The following is a 25634-nucleotide window of genomic DNA, read 5'->3' on the forward strand; positions in this document are numbered from 1 at the left end:
GAAAATGACCTGCCATATGGCATTTTGGCCTGTTTGCAGTTAGGTAAAAAGGATCTAAAGAAAATGGGTAAGGTTACCCCCTGGGAAGTTTTCCCCCATTGATTGAGGAGTACCCAGGAGTCAGCCACCAACCACAAGCGGGTACCAAGTATAAATGTGGCCCCTCAAGGCACCTTCATCAGAAGAGTAGTGGACTTTTATAAGGATACCAGACATGCTGCACTTTACATCTGTGACCCATGAGAAGGAACTAAGGAGGTGGAACCTTGCACTTGAAATAAAGGACATAATGATCCACAGATCATAAGGCTGTTCACCTTGGTGGTTCCAGGAATATAAAACAGCTGAAGAGGACATTTCTGTGAAAAATACCAGCTGACACGTGATAATTGGACCGGGACTGGATTTTGCCGTTGCCCTCAGCATGACACCCAGAGAGTTCCTCTGTGCTCTTCCTAAGGCCCTAGGGGCCTTGAAAGTGTACTCATGTGGTTGCTTAAGGCCCCAACATAGTTTGGAAATATTTTGAAAGCTTTTACTCCAGCGCATTAAGGGTACAGTCAATGCAGACTATCTAACCAGCTGTTCCACAGTTTTGGATTAAATTTCATGTTTGTTTCGCATGAAGAAAACATTTTCCTACTAAAATGACAAAGTCCCTTTTCAGATTGGGACACAGAAATGTTTACTATCGTCCCTACTACCAGGCCCCACACTCCATCACGCTTATCTTCAAATCGAGTCTAGGTACCAATCTAATGTGATCATTTACTACCATTGAAGCTTTGAACATTCTAGTGCTAATTTCACTGAAATTATTAAAATATCATATTTCTGGTTTGCCTTATTAGATCTTTGTTGATTTTATGTCATTTTGCTTATCAGACTTTTCCCTATTTTTTCAAATGAGACTGGGATTTTTATTTTGTTGTGTTTTCCAATTTTTATCTATTTTGGTACTTTTAAATGCTTTACACATTTCCTCTAAGTTAGACCTATCTGCTGTGTGAGGTACATGGGGTTGAGCTCAGGTTTAAATTATTGAAACCTTTCACCGGGCCCTACCAGATATTGACTTTATTACTTGTGGTGGACATCAATTCACCCCAACTAATAAACCATTTTCTTACAGCTAGCTAGCGGAAGAATTATAAGATCTGCTCTAAAAAAATAAAAAATTCACATTGGTGGGGGAAGTACACAGAGTTCCACTCAGCGAACTCAACCTTACACGTGCGAGCAGACAGAGCTGTGTATGGCCGTCCGTTTGCACAGATTGGTGCAATTAGTGCGCTAGCACTGCCTTTTTGTTTTTCCTATTCTGTGCATGGTGCTGGGCCTATTTCTGAATCCTAACTATATCTTTGCCAGCCTAACTTTATTTTGATTATCCGCCCCTGTTTTATATTTATTTCCTTAGTGTGTGCATTTGTGTTGGTGTTTTGTGTTTTTACCTCTTTTTTTATTTTCTGTGGCTTTTTTGGTCCTTTGTTACTTTTCCTCTAAGTTCCCCAAACTTCCTAATTTCTCTCTCTCTAGTCTATTTCTCCTATCTCTTTTTTTCATATTCACCAAGCGCCATGCTTGAGCATGGGAGGGGAAGTGCCAGTGCGGGGGGTGCAGCCTTGCACTATTTTTAAGGAGAAGGAGGTGGCTGCGTGTTTTTTGTATGCCGCACCACCTCCTCTACATGCAAGCAGCAGACGGCAGGCCCTGAAGTCGGTAGGGCTTACAGGAGCATCAGCTGCTTTGGGGTAGGGAGCACCATTGCATTCGCAAACTCACTGGGTTACGGTGCACAAAGCAGCAGTTGATGCAGAGCTGGGCTGACATCCTGTATCAAGAGAGAGACCTACTCGACCTGCTGGGAGTCTAGATTGCGGGGCTTGGTGAGTACTAGTAATTAGTTACTACTAATTTGCTTTGGCCTATCCTGTAATGATAAATTATTTTCCAAAGAGCTTGCTGCTCACACTCAGAGGTAAATTAAGTTCACGTAATGTAATGTTATGAATATTATGTGATCCAATTTGATAGAGCTAGTTATGTTGACTCCTCTGTCCTCCTGTCCCTAAGATATTGGCACTGTGGTAGTAGTATAATATATTATCAATGAGTTAGCATTCTCTGTGTTTTTCTTTTTTTGTAGCTTGTACAGTCCCATGCCATCTTCCAGTGATGTGGTTTGCAAAAATTACATCTATGCATTGAAAGGGAAACTGACTGAGTTGGTCCATCAAAGGGGGATAGATCTGTGAATCAAATGTAGTTTAGGAAATTTAGAATAGGGCTTAGGTAAGGTTATTGCAATTAGGAATATAATATAGGCATTCTGTTTTAGAAAAGTATAATATCAATATGTTACTGCATTTGCCTATCAAAATATTTTCTAGGAGATTAACTGTATCACTAAACTAATCTATTTTTGTTATCGTCTTTATTTCTTTAACACCCAAGGGCAAGACAAAGGCATTACAGGGTCTGGCCGAGGAGGGTGCCATCACCAATGACGCAGTTGGTGGAAGTTCCACCACCAGTACCGCAGCAGATGGATCTGATGGCCCCAGTAACCTCTCTTAAATATTATTTATTCCTCTAACTTTTACCCCACCCCATTAGATACATTGTACATCCTTTCTGTTATGCTGGGACTTTTTTTTAAATGCGAGTTGTTCTATTTAGTGTTTATCCTTGTTACTTATCCCTCCATGCGCTATCCTTTTTTCTATATTTCTTATTTCTGTAGATGACTCCTCCTGTGCCTATACTACTCTGTAGCTTAAGCTTTCTTCTGCTTAGTTATGCTATCTCTCTCTTCTAACTTTGTAACCTGTGGACTGGTACTGTAAGCCTAAGACACTTGGGGCCAGATGTAGGAATCCTAATACCGGTCGGTAACGGACGAAATTACCGAATTTCGGCCGTTACCGACCGGTATTAGGCATTTGAGATGTAGGGGCCTAATTTAAAGATTCGGTAATTTACAGAATCGGTAATTTAAAGAATCGGTAAATTACCGAATTCTTAAATACCGATTCGGTAAATTACCAAATACGTAATATAGGAAGCACTCAAGTGAGTGCTTTTCACTTGTAAGGATTCATTGTTTACCACCAACTACAAGTTGGTGGTAAAGAACGAAAACTGTTAAACAAAGCACTTTTGTGCTTTTTTAACGGTGCCATGTGGCTGACATACATGCCCTTAGGGCATGTATGTGTGCCACATGTGCACCCATGCACTATACAGGCGTGCAACAGGGTGTCAATGTGACTTATCAATTCGGTATTTACCGAGTTGGTAATTCCCATTCATTCCTATGGGCCTCCAGGCCCATATCAATGAATGGGGAATACCAAATCGGTAAATACCGAATTGGTATTTACAGAAATTTACCAAATTCGGTAAAAATTACCAAATGAATACCTACATACCATTTACCCATTCTAAAATAGTGAATCGGTAAAATTCTGTATTTTAGAATCTGTAAATGGTATTTACCCACATCTGGCCCCTGATTAGGTAGTCTACTGTGAAGTTTACAGAGTTTCCAGAACCAAGCAGGTTCTTCTACGCCGGTTTGTTGAGAAGGCTTTCTATGTCTTGCTTATGCTCAAATGACGAGAGAGTGGCCACGGTTATGGTGCCACCAATGCTTTGTTCCATGTATAATTATTCAGAATCCCAGCAGTTTCAATGACAGTGCAGCATGGCAGGAGTGTAGTATGAATAAGGTCTCATTGCATTTGCAAACTAAAACCATATGTCCTTTATTGACCACTTTATCCTACCCCTTTTACCACACTTTAAATGACTCACAATCATCAGATCCCTGACCCTCCATTACAGTTGGCTTCATTACTGGCTTTTCTAGCATTGGCAACCAGCAAGATACCCAAAGTGATATTTTAGATGGGAGAGGAGATACTGCAATCTTAACTGTAGTCATGTGCTGCTATTGAATTTTGTTTAAAAAACATAAAAAGGGGCATCTAAAATGAGTAATGTTTTTTCTACCCACACAGACCGCCTGTGACGGGGCCAGCAGCACTAGTATGCCAGCGGCAACTTAAGGGGGAGTCTCTGTGGTGGCAGGCATGGTGATTGAAAGTCATATTGCGTGTTGTTGACAATTACTTGTATCTGTTAAGTGAGGCAGATCCCACACCTCATCATTCACTCATGACCTCCCTACCCAGGGTACTTTATGAATCGTGACCCATGGCATGACCCCATCCAACTCCAGCAAGGTTCAATCCAACTCTTGCAGTGTTGGCTGTGCAATGCGCATCTGCTTCTGTTAATGCAGCTTTTACAAAGCTTTCAATGGATTGCAAACAGAAACAGAAATAAGGTGTCTTTCTTTTCCCGCCCAGTGCCCACTTAGTCACTTACCTCCTAGTACTGCACTCCCTCATTCATTCCTAACTTCTTCTATCCCAGCCTACCAGAAACATTGGAAACAAAAAATGTATTTTATGTGCCACATGTTACAGGACAAGTGGTTCAGTTCAGTTCAGTTCAAGAAGTCTTTATTCGATTAGTTCATCATAAAAGACATAAAATACATTTAAACATATGAACAGTTAAAACAAGTATTAAAGCATTAACGAACTAATCAGCTTCTTGCATATATATACAAAATTACAGAGACACATAAATGCAACATAATGCAACAAAATACAGGACTCCATATCAGGAGTCACAACCTTAAGACCCCATTAGATTACTTTTAATGAGCCTACTTCTAATCAGCCAGGCCCACCTCAAAAATTTGGCCACACCCACAACTATCAGAGGATCCAAATTGGTCATTAACAATCTATTTGCTTCCCCCGCCGATCTTGTGCCCAGATTTCTGCATACCGGCCTAAGCCATTTGGCTCTGGGGGCGGAATAAAGTGGGCACACATATAGAAAATGGCTCAGGTTTTCCCCAGTACCATGACACTTGGGACAGAACCCCGACCTTTCTGCACCCCACTTTTTGGTAAAATCCCCAAGAGGAAAAGAGCCACATCTAAATTGGAAGAATAATTTGCAATCCGCGGGTTTTGTTATTAGATCCCAATACCCTTCCAACTTGGGCTTATCCTTAAATACCATGAACAGGCCTGTGAGGCTATTAGAACTCGATTTAGAAAGCCTGTTATGTAGCACCCATTCCCAGTAACTATGTTTGAAAACCTTTTTTGGAGGGAATTTAGCTGTTTCCGGTGTAGACCACAGGTCACCATACCCCAAAGCTGTTAGGGTAGCCTTAAGATCTCTGAACCAGCTAATATTTGTAGCACCGGGGCTATTTCTTACCTCCAAACAAGCTTTAGCATAGTGGTGGAGTTCCGGCGTTGTCCAGAGACGACACCAGAATGTTAGGGGGCGAAGTCGTGCTAGGTCCACTACCGGTTGGCACCCCAAATCGTAAAGAAGGGGAATTAATGGAGTTGACTGGGGCAGACCCGTTGACATTCTTATGAAATGACAAGTGGTTCATATGGCTTCCATAATGGATTCACGCCATTGCAAATTTGACTTTCATCAACTTTCAATTTCAACTGCAGTTACTGACTAAGCCTAACCTACATCATCAGTGAACCACCCCCTCACTATTCTATAGCAAAATCTCTACCTTTTGCCTTTTGCCTGTACCATACTCTGCTTCATTAGACTAAGCGCCCTACTTTTAGCATTTGGAGAAGGGAATTACTGTCATAAATGTAATGTATATACCATATTACTAATTGTAATGTGGCTGACGGAATATCTGTTATGTTTGTAACCTCTTCGCCAAACTCTCGTGAAAATCGAGCCCTAAGTCAATTTCCTACCCTTCCTGCCAAACTAATGTATTTGATTTAAATAATTTGTGTTTGTGAGTAAGGCCGGGAAGTAAAGTGGAATGAAGTGCCTGTGATGTTGTGTTTTGCTGATGGAATTCTGTGTGACAAACATGAACAATAAAACCTATATCTTCCATTCCATTGTCTGTCCTGCAGTGCATAAATGTGCCCACCGTCTACCTATGGCAGACAGGATATCTATTATCTGCATGTTATACATGAGGTGTGTCACATAATATTAATCAACTGTCTCTTTGGAGTTCGGGGAGAATTGAAAGGCATTTGGAGAAGAGCAGGAGCCATTGGAATCAATAATTATTTGTCCTTTACAGCTGCCCCAGCTGCAGACTGCAGAGAGTAGCATATTTGTACCCTAGCTCGCATACTTCCAGTCAATTAGCACAACAAGAATAGAATATTTGTAGTCTATAGTGGCTGATGCCTTACTCATTAAGCAGAGTACATTTTTGTTTCCCAGAGAAAGTATCTGTGTGGTTTACTTTTTTCAGGAAATCCTTAACAAGAAAAAAACACTCTTAATCTAGTCAAGTCAAAGTCAGGTCAAAAATAGTTTATTGTATATGATTACTTAAAATGGTTGCAATTTACACTTTTATATAGAATACAAAATACAAATATATGTTAAACTTAATCTTCCATTAAATTCCACTTTTCAGCGATGCGTTTCACAATATTTTAAAATCTGAGAAAACAATATAGTGCACATAAAATGCTATCTAACGGTTTGAGCAATCTGTTAAAGGTTCTATTATTTAAAATTTTCAAAAAAAAGTTATCTAGAACTAAATTGGCTAGATTCTGTGTGAGCTAGAATGTCCATATAAAATGCCAACTATACAATAAGATTTAGTCGGTTACCATTACCTATATTGTTCCAATTATCCTGTGGATTAGGGCTTTTTTCTGCTTGCTACTTGGGCTTTTTGGGGTTTGACATGTTTTGGGAGGCCCCTGCCGTCCTTGTACATACTTTATTGGCGTCCTCTAGATCAGCTTACTTTTGCCAGGTATTTAACACCCCAGCAAGCCAAGATTATAGAGGAGCCTTTCTGCCAACGTATCACGGCTTGCCTGCAAGCGCGAATGTTCAATTCATTAAACATTGGTTTTAAAAGCCCCCTCCTCATTTCCTTAACTGTGGCGCAAGCACACAGTAGGTGTCTAATGTTGCCTCCTTTCAACCAGTCAGTGCTTTTATGTGAGACATGTGTTGCTAAAACTATGCCCTTGTGACTGACTTTCCTAATCACATCAAAATTCAATTGCCCTATAGGATTAGCAGATGTACCTATATGATGCCACTATATGATTTTTAAAAAACAAGTGTTTGCACAGAGCATTATTTACAATTTGTCTGTTTTTTTTCTTTTTTGCAATAGCTAATCCTGCTGGTCCACTACCACCACCAACTCCATAGGAGATCACGGTCCCGGTCCGGGGTCAGTGACTTGAGGCCACCAGGGAGCATTATCAGCAGCTGGTGGATGAGGAAGGCTTGGCACTTGTCCCTGCTACTAGGCGCAGTCCCACCTGCCAACCACCTGCACCTCCAGCCCCCCGACTTCACCAGCATTTCTGGCAGCTTGGAACTGCCTGAGCCCCTCCCTGTGTCTGTGCATCCCCCTTTCAGACCAGCTCCACCGGTGACGCGTGCTATGCAAGCTAGAGCACGTGGGCCAAAGTCTGGAGGCCCTCACAGAATGCCCTCATCTATCTATTTTTTTATTCTGTGCTTTCGTGGAAGGGAGTCAATGTGGGTGGAGAGGGTGGACATTAGGAAAGGACATTTTTGGACAATTTGGACTTTATTTATATATTTTTGTTGGGGATGGAGAAATAATGTGGGAGAGGGAAAGGCCTGTTGTGGGTGCAGAGGGTGGGATTTATATGTTTACATATATTTATATGTACACACACAGTACACACAGTGGAGCCCTCCCACCCAGGATTTTCGTTGTGGTATTGGGGAGAGAGCAGCAAACCTTTGCTGGTTGAAACTTCTCTGGGAGACGATTGCCGCCATAAAATTTCCGCGGTGGAGAGCGGGCGGACTCACAAGCTGGCAATGCTGGGGCATTATCATATGCCGGGACCGGTCACTGTACCAGAGTCCGCAGAATGAGACTGTCTGCTTGCACAAGCTGCAGGAACTTCAAGGATGACATGTCAGCATGGGGACTACAACTACCAGCAAGCATAGCGAACACTGCAACGGAGGTGGCAAGAGCAATGCCTCCAATTGGAACAACCAAGCTCCAATGGGAGTACAACTAGCAGGCTATGGCCTACACAGAATTCAACATAAGAAAAACTCAAAGCTGGCAATGAAAAAGGCAAGCGCCGAATTGCGTCTGCCAGGCATTTTTAATACTTTGTGTGCTCCAGATGGTGGCAATAAAATCTTACCTGGAGAAATTGTAATGCATGTGTCGGACCCGTTCTTTCGGGAAGAGGCGGGACAGGTGGTGTATGTTAAATGCAGTGGCCGGCTCTGCATTTCCCGACACGCCTCTCGTTCAGGTGCTCCACTGATAGTCGGCACTTTTCTGTTGGTGTTGCTTGCTGAATGCACACAGTGGCTCCCCCCCGCCCAGGATTTTCGTCGTGGTATTGGGGAGAGCTAGCAAACCTTTGCTGGTTGAAACTTCTCTGGGAGACGATTGCCGCCATAAACTGTCCGCGGTGGAGAGCGGGCGGACTCACAAGCTGGCAATGCTGGGGCATTATCATATGCCCAGACCGGTCACTGTACCAGAGTCCGCAGAATGAGACTGTCTGCTTGCACAAGCTGCGGGAACCTCAAGGATGACATGTCAGCGTGGGGACTACAACTACCAGCAAGCATAGCGAACACTGCAACGGAGGTGGCAAGAGCAGTGCTTCCAATTGGAACAACCAAGCTCCAATGGGAGTACAACTAGCAGGCTATGGCCCACGCAGAATTCAACATAAGAAAAAAACAAAGCTGGCAATGAATAAGGCAAGCGCCTGCCAGGTGTTTTTAATACTTTGTGTCCTCCAGATGGTGGCAATAAAATCTTACCTGGAGAAATTTTATTGCATGTGTCAGGCCCGTTCTTTCAGGAAGAGGCGGGACTGGTGGTATATATATATATATATATATATATATGTATATATATATATATATATCTATATCAATGCTCAAAGGTGTCCACCTATGAGTAGCACGCGAACAGCAGCTTTGTTTATGTATAGGTGAGGACAGGGATCCACTCGTAGACGCCGCCCCGTACGGGATCTGCCCGACTCGTTTCAAAGCTCCATGTGCTTCTCTTCAGGGGCTTTTGTGCGCAACCGCCGTCCCACTTCCCCATTTTATATATAACACACCCACCGATGGGAGGCTCAAATGAGACTGTGCATTCTGGGAAGTGCCGTCCGGGAAGCACACAATCAAGTCCTGTATGGACTCCACAAGTCGTCCCGTCCTCAATTCCAGGGTACCAGGGTGGTGCATACTCTGCGGCTGGACGGCCGCCTATAAATCAATGCTCGAAGGTGTCCACCTTTGAGTAGCACGCGAACAGCAGCTTGGTTTATGTATAGGTGAGGACGGGGATCCACTCGTAGACGCCGCTCCGTACGGGATCTGCCCGACGCGTTTCGAAGCTCCATGTGCTTCTCTTCAGGGGCTTTAACGGAAGCGGTGTGCGCAACCGCCGACCCACTTCCCCATTTTATATATAACACACCCACCGATGGGATGCTCAAATGAGACTGTGCATTCTGGGAAGTGTGGTCCGGGAAGCACACAATCAAGTCCTGAATGGACTCCACAAGTGGGCCCGTCCTCGATTCCAAGTACAACTGCTGCTACCCCCAGGGTACCGGGGTGGTGCATACTCCACGGCTGGATGGCCGCATATAAATCAATGCCCGAAAGTGTCCACCTTTGAGTAGCACGCGAACAGCAGCTTGGTTTATGTATAGGTGAGGACTGGGATCCACTCGTAGACACTGCTCCGTACGGGATCTGCCCGACGCGTTTCGAAGCTCCATGTGCTTCTCTTCAGGGGCTTTAACGGAAGCGGCGTATTTAATTCAGCCCATGGAATTTTATCGTTGAAGACAATAATGTGTGTGGGACACTGAAAAATCCAATATTGTTCTTTCCTGAACAAATTATCTTTGCTCAAGTGTTAGTGGGCCTCTACTATAGTCTATCTAATGTCGTTGGGAAAATTGCCTACAGTGAAAAAGTACTGAACTTTCTGCAGCATATGTTGATGTGATGTTCCATAAGCCTAATGTTATGTTATGTTATGTTATGTTAGCTGCTTTTGTACCGCGCACAGCTGCCCCAGCCAAGGGGCGTCCTGGCGCCCAGAAAAGGTAAACACAACATTGCAAAAAGCCGCAGAATCAAGGATTTTTATTAAAAAGAACGGTTTTAATAACACGTCTGAACTGGAATAGGTCTTTCAATGCTCGAATATCAGCAGGGAGAGAGTTCCACAGTTTTGCGGCTACCACTCGAAAAGAGCGGCCGCCAGTCCTACTCAACAAGAAACGTGGGACAACTAATATTTACTGCTCTGGTCATGCCTGTGCATTTCATGTGGAATGGGCACGTAATCATTTATATGCACATTTTTGAGTTGCAATTTGTGTGTTTTTTCTGTACCCTTTTGATACTCCTGCTCAACTGAATTTCTTTTGTAGCATCAGTGTAAGTGCATACATTACAAGAGGCACAAAGGAAATATCCCACAACTGGTGGAAGATCCCACAAAAGTCTCTGTCCAGGTTTTATTGGTTTTCTTGGTCTAGTGTGGATCAACATATCCTTTAGATTGGCAGTCCATTTGTATGCAGGCCTAGGTGGCAGTAGTGAAAGCTTGCCTGTTTGTAGGATGCCCCAGTGTTTTCCAATGATTTGATTTTTTGAAGGACATTGGACTGTGTGAATGTAGTGACAAAGGTTACTAGGTTTAATTCATTGTTCTAGTAGGGCCCACCTTATGTTTTTTACTCACATTTGTGTCCAGTAGGAAATTGAATTATACCTAAAAAAACAAGATCCTGTTACAGGACTGCGCCTATGGTGGATTGATGGATAAATGGATGGACTGAGACAAAACGCATACAAAAATTCTAAATAAATAAAACTTTACAAATTAAAAGAATGAATCAAATAATTAACGACATTTTTTTAAATATTAAAATAAAAAGTAAACACAATTAAAACAATTACAAAATAAAACATTTAAAAAAAGAATATAAAAGTTTTAAAGACAAAAATGAAAATACTAACATTAAAATATAAAAAATTATATATAACAATTGAATATTAAAATTAAAACAAATTATACAAAATTACTGATGTTTGTATGGGAGGATGAAAAGAAACTTACATTAAGGCAAAAAGGCTCAAAATAAAAAAAGCAAACAAATGCATGTAATATATATGCTCTGTTCATCAAAATCATATTCTTAATAATAATATATTACGATGATCCTCAAGTGTCATGTCCTTTAGGATAGTCCTGTCATGTGCACTCCATTTTACATACAACATCCCATCCACATGACTATAATGATTCTAAGCAGGTGACCATTTACCTAATAGTTTGCTCCTGTCTCTATGACTTACTTGCATAAACATATCCCCAGGCCCAGCAGATTTATTCTGTATAAGGGTCACCACTTTTTTTCATCCTTGGCCAACAGCCAGCTGTGCATGATCACACTTGTTTAGAAAAACCATTGGTGATTGTTTTCAAAACATTTATGATTGTTTCCAAAACATCCATGGTTGTTTTAAAAACATATCGATTTTAGAAAAAACCCTGGAGTGAGGACTTTAGTATAAAATATCCTTATCCCCCCTACAGATTAGAGGAGATTTCCTTCCAAGCTTAGATGGGAGTCCTGCATGCCGAATCTTCGACACGCAGTGGTCTGACATCCCTTGGAGGTTGTCATCCTCCATGGAGAGATGGGGTCTTTCATTCTAAACCATCAGGTAAGGGGCTGGTTCATCCCTGGGGGTTTCATGGCTACACATACACATATCTATGCACATATACACCTACTCATCCAGGTTAGGCTAGCTACATTTTAGCAAATTACTTAGTGCGTGCATTTTACGAATATGCAAGTGCTACTGGTTTTATCTGAACTGTTTCTGTTCATCTTATTAGCACTATGGTAGAAATGCATCTACTATTCACTATATTGATACCCACAATCTCTTTCATATGCTTCTGTCTCCTGATTGTCGCAGCACAATTATTTTACACAAAGCTGTCGCTGTACCAATAGAAACTTTCTAAAATGTCCTAATCACCAACCTGTGTATTTTCTGAGAGAAAGCAAGCATGAGTGTCTGAGCGAAACGTAAATGTATGTAAATGTATTGCGACTTATATAGCGCACGTATCACCCGAAGGCATCAAGGCGCTTGCCTTGGGAACCCGTCCTGGTTTTTCCCTGTGAGATAACCCCTACTGGGTATCCCCAGGGTGAAATCCAGGCATCCCGCAGCGGGTGGGCCGCCGTAGTGGAGATTAAACAACTATTGCCCAGAGTTGCAGCGTGGGACCCCATGATTAGAATAGGCACCGAGGCGAGAATTATCGAGTCCGTGGACATTTTTGGGCTCAGGACCCTGCCGCGTCAGGAATTGAACCCTGGTCCCGGGCCAGACCTCTACATCAGGGTCTGCCACTCTAATCAGTGAGCCACACTCCTCCACGTATTGTACTGTTTTCCACGATCCCAGAGGAATCTGCGTTGTCATATTCAGTGGTTGCCAGAAACTACCTACACCACTGTAGAATTGGGGGGGGGTAGTGGCACTTTAGAGCTAGCTGGTCTAATGGCTAACATATCCCGTGGGAGCGTCCGAAAGCTGTTGGGACACCAAGCCCTCAGTTTAGTTAATCCAAACCACGCAGGTCCTGGGGGACTCCTAGGAACTCCATGACACAAGCACATTATTAAACTGATAGCACATTGATACATGAGAACCTGTTGCAAAAGCACACTGGCTAGATGGACTAAATGGCTGCCAGCCAGTGCCACAATGTCAAAAAACAACAGTGAGCAAGGAGCCATGGAGAACAAAGAACACATTTAAAGCTTATGCAAAGGCACACTGCCAGCCAGTGCAACATGACCAAACAACAACATCGAGTAAGGAGGCAACGAGAACAAAGAACACATGTAAGCCTCCAACAAAGAAACCATGGCTGGATGCACAAAATGGTGGCCTGTCAGTGTGACATGGTCAAACAACAACAAGAGCAAGGAGGCACAGGGAACAAATAGCACAAGCAAGCCTATAGCAAAGTAACACTGGCTGCTAGCCACATGGCCAAATAACAACAGTGAGCAAGAAGGCATGGGGAACAAAGAGAACACATTCAGGCATATGGACACAAACTCCACAAAGTGGTCCCTGGCCACATGGCATGTTGAATACAGTCAAATGGTGGCATATGGCAAACACACTTACTGGCCAGAAGAAGGAGGCCTGGTTACACTGAAGAAAACACTACCATTAATTCAGCAATGCCAACAATGAAAATTAACTGAGGTATAAAAAATGTATAACGACTCACATCCTCCCAAGACATCAAAGTTTACCCCACAGACACACTATTTGTACACAATGTTTTTAAAACAACATATACCAAAGAAAAAGCTGTTTGATACACCCATGACTAATACTGGCCTGGACCTACTGACTGGATTGCCCATTGTCAAAGCAGCCCGCATAGTAAAATAAATAAATGTTCCAAATATAAAAAAAAACATGGAGAAAATACACTGAACTGTGCAACATTGTTCCTTTCCAAAGGAAGAAAAATGAACTGCAAAAAATAATGCTAGGTGCCTACTCAAACTGCAGGCCACCCACACAATAAATGTACAAATTCAAATAAAAGTACAAATAAATACTGTTGCATGTCCTTTATCGAACAAATACCACCTCAAATCTCAAACACAAAGTCCTTAAGTTCAATGGTATATATGCAGCAGACAAAGAGATTGATCCTTCCGGCTCCAAATACAAATTGGCCTGTTTAAATGATTAGAAGCTATTTTTCTTGCAGGTTCTCCCAGTGTTGTACTAATCAGTTTGGTTTTTAAAATCTGTGGGCAATATTTAGTACATAGTGTTTTTATTTTCTTTTTAAATGTTTTTAATACTTAATAAAAACATGTATACTTTCTTAGCACTTGGCCTTTGACGGTGGTGATGTCATATTCTGGTGATTTGATTAAGTGAATGAATGTATGTGGTTTGGTTTATTAGGATACCCAAAGGGTATATCTGTTTTGACTGAGCTCTGCCGGTGGATGACAGAGTGCCTGAATTCTGGAAACTCCACAATTCGGAGTGGAATTTTCCACTCAAGCCTACCCTCACTACATACCAATATGTCCATTGTGAAATACATAACTTCACAATGCTTGCAATGCCAAATATCCTGTCACATTATTTACATCCAGAATGTGACATTACAAGGCCAGATTGGATTTTGGCTGTGCTTGATATTACCACTGCTTTTTTCTTATAAATAGAAACTTGCAAAAAACAGGACCTCATACAAATATTAATAAGATCATAAAGTGGCCAGAATCTGGACTACGGAGACACACCCTCTCCAGAACTGAGGCATGTATTCTGAATGACTCATTCCACAATAAGGGGAGCCATTATAATAATTCATCCACAAACATATTTTCTAGAACTTCTGGAATAGACTCAATGCTTGGAGAAAATCTAACAATAAACACAATATCCTGGTCACATTGCAGTTTGCAAGGACATATCTATGCTTTGTTCCAAAACTGACACCTATATATTTGTAAAACTCACAAGGTGATGGACGGAATGTTGCACTGGGGTGGTGGTGTGAGCTAAAGAATGGTGATGGATTAAACCCAGATCAGTTGACTGGGGGTGACTGTTTGACTTGCTCAAACGCTCCGTCCATCATCCCGTTTGGCATTGCTTTGTTCGCCCTAAGTTGGCAGGGTATGCCCAGACGTGGGTCCCTTGCTCACTTTGCCACTGGATTCAAGACAGCCAGGCTGATGAGGGTTATGAACCCGAAACCGGTCCCAGGATGCTTGTTTCTGGTCCAGGGAAGACATGGCTTGGCAGTTCGGGCTGGTCTGTTCCCATTAGGCACAGGGTCAGACTGATTTGCATATGGCCATGTCTGAACTGGGGTGGTGGAGTGAGCTAAAGAATGGTGATGGATTAAACCCAGATCAGTTGACTGTGGGTGACTGTTTGATTTGCTCAAACGCTCCGTCCAATATCCCCTTTGGTATGGCCTGTTTGCCCTAAGTTGGCAGGGTATGCCCAGACGTGGGTCCCTTGCTCACTTTGCCACTGAATGCAAGATAGCCTGGCTGATGAGGGTTATGAACCCGAAACCGGTCCTAGGATGCTTGTTTCCGGTCCAGGGAAAAAATGGTTTGGCATTTCGGGCTGGACTGTTCCCATGAGGCACAGGGTCAGACTGATTTGCATATGGCAATGTCTGAACTGGGGTGGTGGAGTGAGCTAAAGAATGGTGATGGATTAAACCCAGATCAGTTGACTGGGGTGACTGCTTGATTTGCTCAAATGCTCCGTCCATCATCCACTTTGGTATTGATTTGTTCGTCCTAAGTTGGCAGGGTATGCCCAGACGTGGGTCCCTTGCTCACTTTGCCACTGGATTCAAGATAGCCTGGTTGATGAGGGTTAGAACCTGAAACCGGTCCCAGGATGCTTGTTTCTGGTCCAGGGAAGACATAGCTTGGCAGTTCAGGCTGGACTGTTTTCATGAGGCACAGGGTCAGACTGATTTGCATATGGCCATGTCTGAACTGGGGTGGTGGAGTGAGCTAAAGAATGGTGATGGATTAAACCCAGATCAGTTGACTGGGGGTGACTGTTTGATGTGCTCAAAAGCTCCGTCCATCATCCCCTTTGGTATCACCTATATATTTGTGGTACTTTAGTACATAATGCAGAACAAGCAAAACATAGGTAAAAAATCAACAGTTAAACCTCACCCAAACTCTGCAGAGACTTGTTGAAAGACACTTCAGAGTAATATGTTTGCCAATCTTCGAGCTGGAGATGTACCCACATAAAGAGAAGACAAGACAATAAAGGTAGGTAGAATGTGCCAGGTTTAGTCAAATATAACTTTATTAAGGCAAATGCCATAAACGTATAGTGACAGGCTAGCTCAGTATATGATGTGTAGTTATGTAAGTGGACACCTTGCACTGGTCCAGGCAACCCTTATGGTGCTTTTAATGGTCTTAGACACCTTAGAAAGCTCTCTTAGTGGAAGCTCTGGAGAGCAGCCTTCAGGCTTAGTCCAGAAGGAGTGTAAAGCTGCTTGTTTTACCCGAACATAATTTTGCAGGTATCGATTAAATGAAAAAGATCCACATAGAGTATTTATAAAAATATGTATTTATTATAAGACACTCACTAACTCATACAGATATCTTTTAGCTGAAAATATACACAATGCACACAATACTTTGCAATGGAAACAGGTCAGTAGCACAGAATACACAGCGGTCCCCAGCGGTAGACAAAACCATAGGAACCTCTGAAGATGATTATCTAGGAACCTCACGGAGGTCGCTTGCAGTGTAGGAACACAACTGCATTCTCCGTCCAAATAAATGTGTAAATTGCGGTTGCAATTATAATGAAAGAGGACCCTTCCCAGCTGACCCTCAATAAACCCTGTGGAAGAAAAGAGGTTGGAGGGCCAACCCACCTGTGGATGCCTTAGGAACCAGGATACCTGCACCAGGGAAGCCAGGTGCATAGATGTGTAGTGGTGTCAGAAACCACTGTCAAACTCATTGGAAGCCCGCTGCTGGAGAAGGTGAAAGTATCCAGTGGAATCCAAAGGTGAATTCAAGATGTGAAGACCATGCTAACAGAGGGAACGGCGTCTATGCCACTCAGAATTGACCAGGAGGCACGGAAGACGAATACCTACCGATGTTGAGTGCCACAGAAGTGCTGACAATGACCTTGGAACTGCAGCTATGTGGACCAGGCAAAGCTGTGGAAGACCAGGAGCCGTACACGAGCTGTCCCATGTTGGATGTCGGAAGTTGAGGGGTCGGTGGACAGGAGCACAAACAATGTCGGGACCCGAAAGATCCAGGAGACTCACCAGAAGCATGGGAGTCAGGGCAGGCCAGAGCAATCAGGGGAGCCCAAAGAATTTGAATGTGACCCTCAACAGGACCCATAGGCCGGAGGCAGTATCATGGTGCTTGCATCGCAGTGTGGGTGACGATTCTGCTCACTAGAAATGCTTGAGATTGGGGCAATATGAAGCCTGAAGATCTTGATGGAAGGAAGCCAACAAGCATTTGCAATGCAAAGATGATGTGGTGCACAGGGGTTTGGTTCCTGCGGCTCTGACAAGGGATACTGGCCTCACACTTGGTGAGAGGACTGTGCATGCCTTAAAGGATGTGGAGAACCACCACCTGTGTTGCTGAGCCTTTTAGAGCCTGTGGGAGCCCAGGATCAGCAGACCGGTCGGATTAGTTGCGGTGCCTGCAGATGCAGGGAAGTGACTCCTTCACTTCTAGGGAGATTCCTTCAGGTGTCTTAAATGCCCATAGGCCCTGGAAGGTTTCCTGTATGAAGCACAGACATGGACATTGCAGCCGACGAGCAGGGCAACGAGATCAGGAGCAGCAGGAGTCTTCTCGTTTGCAGCCTTGATGCCCAGAGCAAAGTCCAGGGAAGTGCAGAGTGCCCAGATGGTCGAAGTTGAAGTTGTGTCTGAATCGAATTGCGTCCCACAACGAATCCAGGGATCCACCATCAGGTAAGCTCTGAAGTACCCTAAGGAAAGGGTTGGAAAGATTCATGGTTCGTCCCAAGGGAGGGGTTGGGCAGTGGGCAGGATACTATCATGTCCTTTGTCCAGTTTCGTGGCAGAGTGGCAGCCAACGTCTACCTGAGCTGTTTTGAACTGGACAATGCATGGAGGGCACCAAATGTGCCCCTCGAGAAGACTGACTGCTGCTGGCAAGTGCTCCCACCAGGCCCCAATAGACTTTACCCTGTCTGAGAGGTGGTCACACCTCCCTGTGACAGGATACCTATTGTTCAGCCTTCCTCTGCTCGAGCTTGGCCAAGCAGCAGGAAGGCAGAATTGTGTCTCTGTTTGGAAGCAACCATGTTGTGCCATCTTGGTCTAGAAAACTGGTTCTGGGCGCACTGAGGACCTAACGGAGGCCCTTTACAGTGCTTGGAATCATACCGTTCACACCATTTACGGTGTAGGGATATGATTCCATCATGTTTGATACCAAACATGAAGTGTTTGTTACAGCCAATTTCGAGATGATCATCGCGTAATGCCACTGTGCCCCTCTATATGTTAAATGGCTGTCTCACTTATAACCCAGGAGAATGGACTCCGAAGTCTGTATAGGTGTCCTGCTCATGCAGGGGCACTCTAACTCTTAGAACCAAGCACCCTGCCTTCAGGATGGCAAAGGTGTGCTGGCGAGGTGACTTATAGGTTTTAAGTGCAGTGACCCTAGATATGGGGAAACCTATATCTTTTGTAAGTAGTGCTAGAACAGCTTACACAGGCTACAATGGCAGACCTGTTGTTATAAATTACGTGGTCTACCATGGATGGCAAAATACATGCTTCAGCCTATGGGGGACGTCTGCGGTACCTATGTCCTGGTTGTCTTAGTACCATATACTAGGGACTTATAAGGGTATCCCAATATCCAATCTGGGATGTACATAAGTACTTACCATAACAATTTAGGGGAGAAAGCAGAGAGACTGGGGTCCTAATTAGCAGGATCCCAGTCAGACTAGTCATAAAACATCACAGCACCGGGCAAAAAGTGGGGGTAACCATGAAGAAGGATCTTACCTTCCTACAAGAATTCAATAAATAAGATAAAAATGCAGCAATAAATAACGCTCTTTAAACATAATAAAAACTTAATTAGCAGCATGGCATCTGTAAAGCTAAAAATTGCTCAAGAATTTCAAACATGTAAACAGAAAATGGTAAACATTCCAACAGATAACAAAGAAGACCACATTCCAGTGTATCATAGCTATCATATCATTGTACTTTAATTGCGGTCCTTCTTTTCGCACACATTTATCCCAGGTATTTGGTGACCACACAGACATACAGTGGCAAGAATCACTTCTCAAGTTTCTCAAGGTAACACAATGGCAAAAATACCCAGTGGTCTACAGATAGGTGCCAACCATGTGGAACAAAACTGGGCATATGCAGGGCATGCAAATAACAGGGCAGACTAAAGAAACTGAACCCACCCACTTTTCAGTTCAAGCTTCTGGCCCACGCCTACAAGGCCTTCCACAACCTTGGACCCCCCTACATCAACCACCACCTGACTACCCACCAGCTGGCAAAACATCTCTGATCCACCTCCATCAGCTTCACACCACCCCCCCCCCCCTCATCAGGATGAGACACAACAGAGGTTGTTTTTGCTCCTACCTCACCACCGGATCCTGGAATGACCTCCCGCTCCACCCCAAACCTCCTCTTCACTTGCAGACTTCAAGAAAGGACTCAAGACATTGTTCTTCAACTAAGGCTCTTTATCTGTTATTGCCTGAATACCCACTGGGGTGATAAGCCATTCTATACAAATACCAATTGACTGATTGATTAATTGCTGTGAATCACTTCAGAGGGAGGGATCTCACTCTAAATTGATGGTATAGTTACCTGTCTAGTGGGACTATAATCAGCTCCCAATAATACTCTAGAGCATGATAGGGTTTGAAATCCAAAAATGCCCCTGTTAAGGTAGTACTCACAATTGTTTTTTCCTCCCCATGGAAGTTATGTAGCCAGGACAGTTTTTTCAATGTGCCTTTCGGAGGTATTTGGGCTACAGTTGGATGATACCAAAAATCACGAAGGCCTAAGGAGAGCAACAGCTTTTTAAAAGAGGACAGCCATGGAATTTTGTTGAATCTATCAACCTTGATAATGTTTTTTAGGGCGGCAACATATTGCACCAACTCTGGGGTAGCCCACATTTTCCACAAAAATAGCAATGGGCATACGGATACCTTAAGAGCTGCATTTTTTAGAGCTATGTCTAATGATAAGGGGTACTAGATGGAAGAGTGTAAAATGCTCCTAAGAATGTGTTCTCTGACACAATGTGCCACAGTTCATGGGTAAGGGGCTTTACTGTAGAAATGGGTCAGGAGACACACACTCAATTCTGTCAGGATTTGAATGGAATAGAAACATCCCAACATGAAACTTCTACAATTTTCTCATTAGGCCATTCATGGGCCGAAAAACAGTCTTAAACATTTGACTGTCAAGATCCTTTAGAGGTAAGTTCATGATCTGGCTCAATTACACAGTGCACCACCTTCTTACTAGGTCAAGGAGTAATTCCAATTATACCAGAGTAAGGGAGTAATTTCAATATTTCTGTGTAACTCTTAATGATAATAATGCGACTATGCCTGCCTGCATAATAGTCATTTTGAGGAAAAACTCTTATAACAAGAGCAAATTTAGGGATCACAAGCTTCTTTTCACACTACTGTTTATGTTTTGTTAGATTTAAAACATTTTTCTTTGTGGAGAGTGCATCCTTGAATTCATTTTAAATGCTAAGAAACTAGCTCTAAATGCCACTAGTAATCTGAGGAAAGCACTACCCGAAGTGCACATTTTGCAAGCAGCTGCTTGTGCTCACTCTTCAAGTTCTGTTGCATTTAGTGATATTTCTTAGTGCAAAATGCATCCTTGTGTCCATTTTAAATGCACAATTACTCTTCTTGTGTATAATCTTGTGGAATTGTTATGTGATTCTGCGTGATAACACTGCATGGAAATAAATGAGTTACACCCACCATTATTTAATACCATGCCAAATTCACTGGCGGAGAGCAAACAGGTGGCAAAAGAATTCAAGAGCATTGCCCACTTCACTCTGTAACTAGGTGCAATGAACCCAAGTGGGGGTACATTCAAGCTGCCACATGGCACACCATTTCACCCATAGACACTACTGGCACTTCATTAACAGTCCAGTTATCTGTGTTGCCATGGGCTGCTGTTCAAATCATATGCTGACTTTCCGCAGTGCAGATACAAAAGCTACATTTTCTCACAGTCAGCTCTTGCACATCAATTAGTTACTGGGGTTTTTGTTGACATGTGGCTACAAAGGTACATTACCTAACTCACATAGGCACTCCACATATCCCTGGGCTATTGATACACAAAGACATTCACATCTTCGCCCTATGTTAATACACATCTATGAGACACATGTCAAATGCATGCATGTTTAGAATGGATGATACATTCGCAACACATTTAAAACAAATATTACGTCTTTGTTTCAGGCGATGCTGGGCGTGCCCCTTCTCTATCATCCCCTTCAAACAACCAACCATACAGCCTCAACATAGGTACAATAGGCCTCATATCCATGCACACACCTTTATTGAATGCATTTTAGCCTTATTAAGTTGTCTTGGTCATACGAGTGGGTAGAGTAGCCCTGCGACTTTACAGATGTAGTGTACAAGATCATTCTTATCTTAATGCATGATCCACAGCACTACTATAAAAAGAGGCAGAAATGTAGACCTTACCCCTGAATTGCAGCTTCACTGTGGTTCCTGGGATGGAATAGAAAACAGAAGTCAGGGTCTGCAGGTGTGTGTCTAATGAGCTGCCTCACATTTTACATGACCAGTTAATTGGTTGCTGTGTCAAAGTGGTTGGACAGCATTGAGTTGATGTTGAATCGAGGACCATGACAGTATACACATGTATCATCCTGAGACACCTTTATTGGAACACCATGGCGTTACTATCAAATGTTCATATCTATATGTAACATGCATCCATAGATTTATGACTAATTTATTTATCAATATATTCTATCTTTCAGCAATACACATCATTCAACCACACTTTCCATTCAGATTCCCAGACATGTAAAGAGCTATTCACAAGTGTAGCTTACACTTGTGAGTAAATTACACATATATGTTCACCTAGGCACTTTTGAGTAACTTTACTACTTTTGACCATTCATTATTTACAACTCAAAAATTACCCAAAAGTATAGACTTTAATGTACTTAGTGTAAGTTACTACAACTAGAATGGAGAAGTAGTAAGCCAAGCATTACACATGGTAGGTCCAGCACCACAGATGGTTAACCACTGATACGGCAAAACCATCCCTTAGAAAATGATGTAGGCAGGAACTTAAACCAGAACCACCTAGGATACAAACCTAAATAAAAAATCATTTGGTTTGTCTCTTTAAAATATTTATTACTTTACATAAATACTATTTAATGATCAAACACTATTATAAAACATTTAATTGAAATAAATGTGACTTTTGATTTGTGAATTGATTTCAATAAATTCTATACCTGAACCTTTTTAATTTGTAGTACATAATAAAATAATACAACCATTTTACTCTTGGTGGGATTATTTTTGAATACAACTTTAAAACATATTTTTTTATTTTTTTTAATATATCTAAGTAATCAAGTGTTACATTTAAACACATTTCTGATTGACTTTTTGATTAGCATATTTCTTTGGGACTTTTGAACTATAATTTGCATAATGTTTTAAGTATATTTAGCATTTTTGTATTATCCCGTTGGACTATATTATTATCTGTGTTCCCTGATGCTTCCAACTTGTTTTATATACTTGTATTCCATTTCTCACCTCCTTCTAGTAACTCTTCCTTTCTTGACTCAGGCACCAATTTTGTTCTTTCTTACCCTTTGCAGGATGGGTGTCTCCCAACCAAATGTTTTACTCACTTTAATATATTAATACTCTTTTGTGGGTATGTGCAAACTTGTAGAAGTACGTGAGTATGTTGCTGTAAGGGGTATTGTTACAAGATCCAGAGTTTAAAACACAGTATGTTATGTTATTCATATACACCCATCTTCAGGGCCAGGCAAATTTGAAGTAACATATAAGTGGAATGTAGGTAATATTGGTTTTTATTCAAAATGTTTTTTTTTTACAAAGGAATCATTTCAGCTTTAGTGAGTGGTGGATTAGTAGTTCCTGTGGTGGTGGTTGCAGTTGCCATGCTTGGCTATGCATTACTGGAGCCTCATTGGGTTGAGGGTTTGTCTATGGTGTTGGAGCAGGTGGGCTTGAGGATTACTGGTAGAGTTTCTGGGTGAGGCGGGGTGGGCCTTGCATGTTGGTGTTGATGCTCAGCTGTCTGAGGTTTAACACTTGGCGCTACAGCATGAGACGGTCCCTGTGTGAGATGATTTTAACCACGAGTATGGCAAATGCATGGTTCCTTGCAACACCATAGCTCAACATCCAAAGAATCTCTAGGTGCAACTTCACAGTTTCTGACTTCGAGAGGGCTCAGCTGACCGCAGAGGACTGGGCCATGCAGGATACATGGTTGCAGAGCGACCTCATCTAGTAGCCTACAGGAAATAAAGTCTGCAGCACTGACTACATGAAACCCTTTCTATAGTTAGAGAAAAGTAGACCTTAGGCATTGTTTCCAGTTCCAAAGGACTAGGACACAATGTTGAAGCTTTCCTAGGAATGTCGCATCATGGCTGGCAAGAAAACCTGCTTCGCCTCACATGCAGTTTTATAGCATAAAAAAATTGCCTCATCAAGGCCTCATAGTAAATATTTCATGTCTGTGGATCCCTGCTCAGCTAAAGCTTCCAATCTTACCCTGATGGAGGATTTGGACTACCAGAAATTGACTTAATCTGAAGAAAGAAGACCCATGAGTGGGCAATGCGCCAGATCTCTCTGACCAACGAAGCACCCTTGGCACGCATGAAATCCGGCTTTGTCAGGTTAGGAGTATTTGGTGCCAAAGCCAAAAGCTTGTGTGGGACTTAGGCAAAGACATGTCTGACTTTTAAGGATGCTCTCCAGCGACAGCCTGGGACCTTGCTTTGTTGCAAGATTTTAAATAGGCCTCAGCGGAATTTCAATTACGCTAGAGTAATTGGAATACTTTTGGTAATTCTGCATTACTCTTTGTTGTGGAATTACTGATAATAAAGTGAATATGCCCGCTTGAGTAATTAAGAGTGGTTTGGCAGAAAAATCCTCAAGCTAGACCATATTTAGCGAGCATGAGCAGACGCTTGTGCTCTCGAAGTATGTCCTTGTGTTAGGATTTAATTGGTAGCGGTTGTATTTTGTGCTATTTCTTAGCTCAAAATGAATCCGCATGCCCACTTTGGACACAAGGGTGCACTCTGCAGTAAGAAAATAGAGCTAAATGGCGGGAGTAAGACGGAGGGAAATCCTACCCCAAGTGCACAATTAGTGGGTGAGAGCGGCACTCACTCGCTATTCGTGTTCTGTTACATTTAGCACTATTTCTAAGTGCAAAATGCATCCTCTTGTCCATCTTGAACACAAGGGGGGCATTTTTGTGCTAGGAAAATAATGCTAAATGCAGAATTACCCTTTTCTCTTAAATCTGCATAATCTTGTTGACTTTTTAGGTAACCTGCATGATTATACTACACAGAATTATGCAAGTTACTCTCACACCTGATTTTAACCTTCACATCAGGGACTAAGCTCAAAGGTAAACATTTTGATCCTGCTTGATTTTTCCACCCTCTGCTTCATTATGGAGTGTTGGAAATTGGTCCTAAATCATAGTCAACCTAAAACTGTTATTTTTCAATTGTAGTTTTCTCTAAGTAATATTTGCCTTAAAACTTAAGAAGCACATCTCCAGTTCCCCTCAACCTATTCCAATGACCTTTGTGTCTTTTTTACAAACATTTCGTAATTTTGGTAAATATTAGGGGGGAGCACTTGCAGAGTTTAATTTTATGGAATTCTGTGGAGTTACAGAAAAACTGCAAAATTCTGCAGAATTCTGCCATCAAACAGAAAATATGCATTTTCCAGTGGTAACACTGCAATTTAATGCCAAAAGTGCAAGCAGTCCTGACCATCAGCACAAACTGCACCATGCATTGTGCAAGAGTGTTTGGCCATTCAAGTTCATTTTGCTGCTGCTCAAATAGAAAATATACTCAAGTAGCAGCAAATATACTCAAACTACAGCCCTCGGACTGCATCGTTTACCAATGCCAGTGACTGCTCGCGTTAGAAAATCATATTGGGGCATGCACAGTCTCACTCACGCTCACCAGCTTGCATATTCTGGAGTTTCACAGGAGAAAAATTCTTCCATGCAGAGATTGACAGAATTCGCCCCGAACTCCACATTCAAGTGTAGTGCAAAGAGGCTAAAATTCCGCTGGCAAAATGAAACATTCCGCCTACCCCTTGTAAATATACATTACACATCTAGAAAGTGCAAAGTACTCACAAGTAGTTAAATACAGAAAATGCTTTGTGAGAGTACATAAACAGAATATATCACAAAGGATCTATGAGATCACAGGACTGAGAAAAGACAAGTGATGAAAGTAATCAATACAATTGGCGTAACCTGTTTGTTTTCAATAAGGAGCCAGTAGCAGTCCCATCTTGTGAACAATGTCCTGGGAATGGAACGGGGGATGTGGTCAAGAAACCTGACACATTACCCGAGTGGTTTCAGGAAATGTACAATGTGGCTGCCTATGACCTTGAGCCATGTTTTTAGGCAAACCCAGTACACCCTTCCTCACCTCATCCATTGTAAATAGGATATTCAAGGCCCCCACCATAGGTTGCTTGTCATCAGGGTA

The sequence above is a fragment of the Lissotriton helveticus genome, chromosome 10 (genome assembly GCF_964261635.1).
Source record: "Lissotriton helveticus chromosome 10, aLisHel1.1, whole genome shotgun sequence".
Classification (NCBI taxonomy): Eukaryota; Metazoa; Chordata; class Amphibia; order Caudata; family Salamandridae; genus Lissotriton; species Lissotriton helveticus.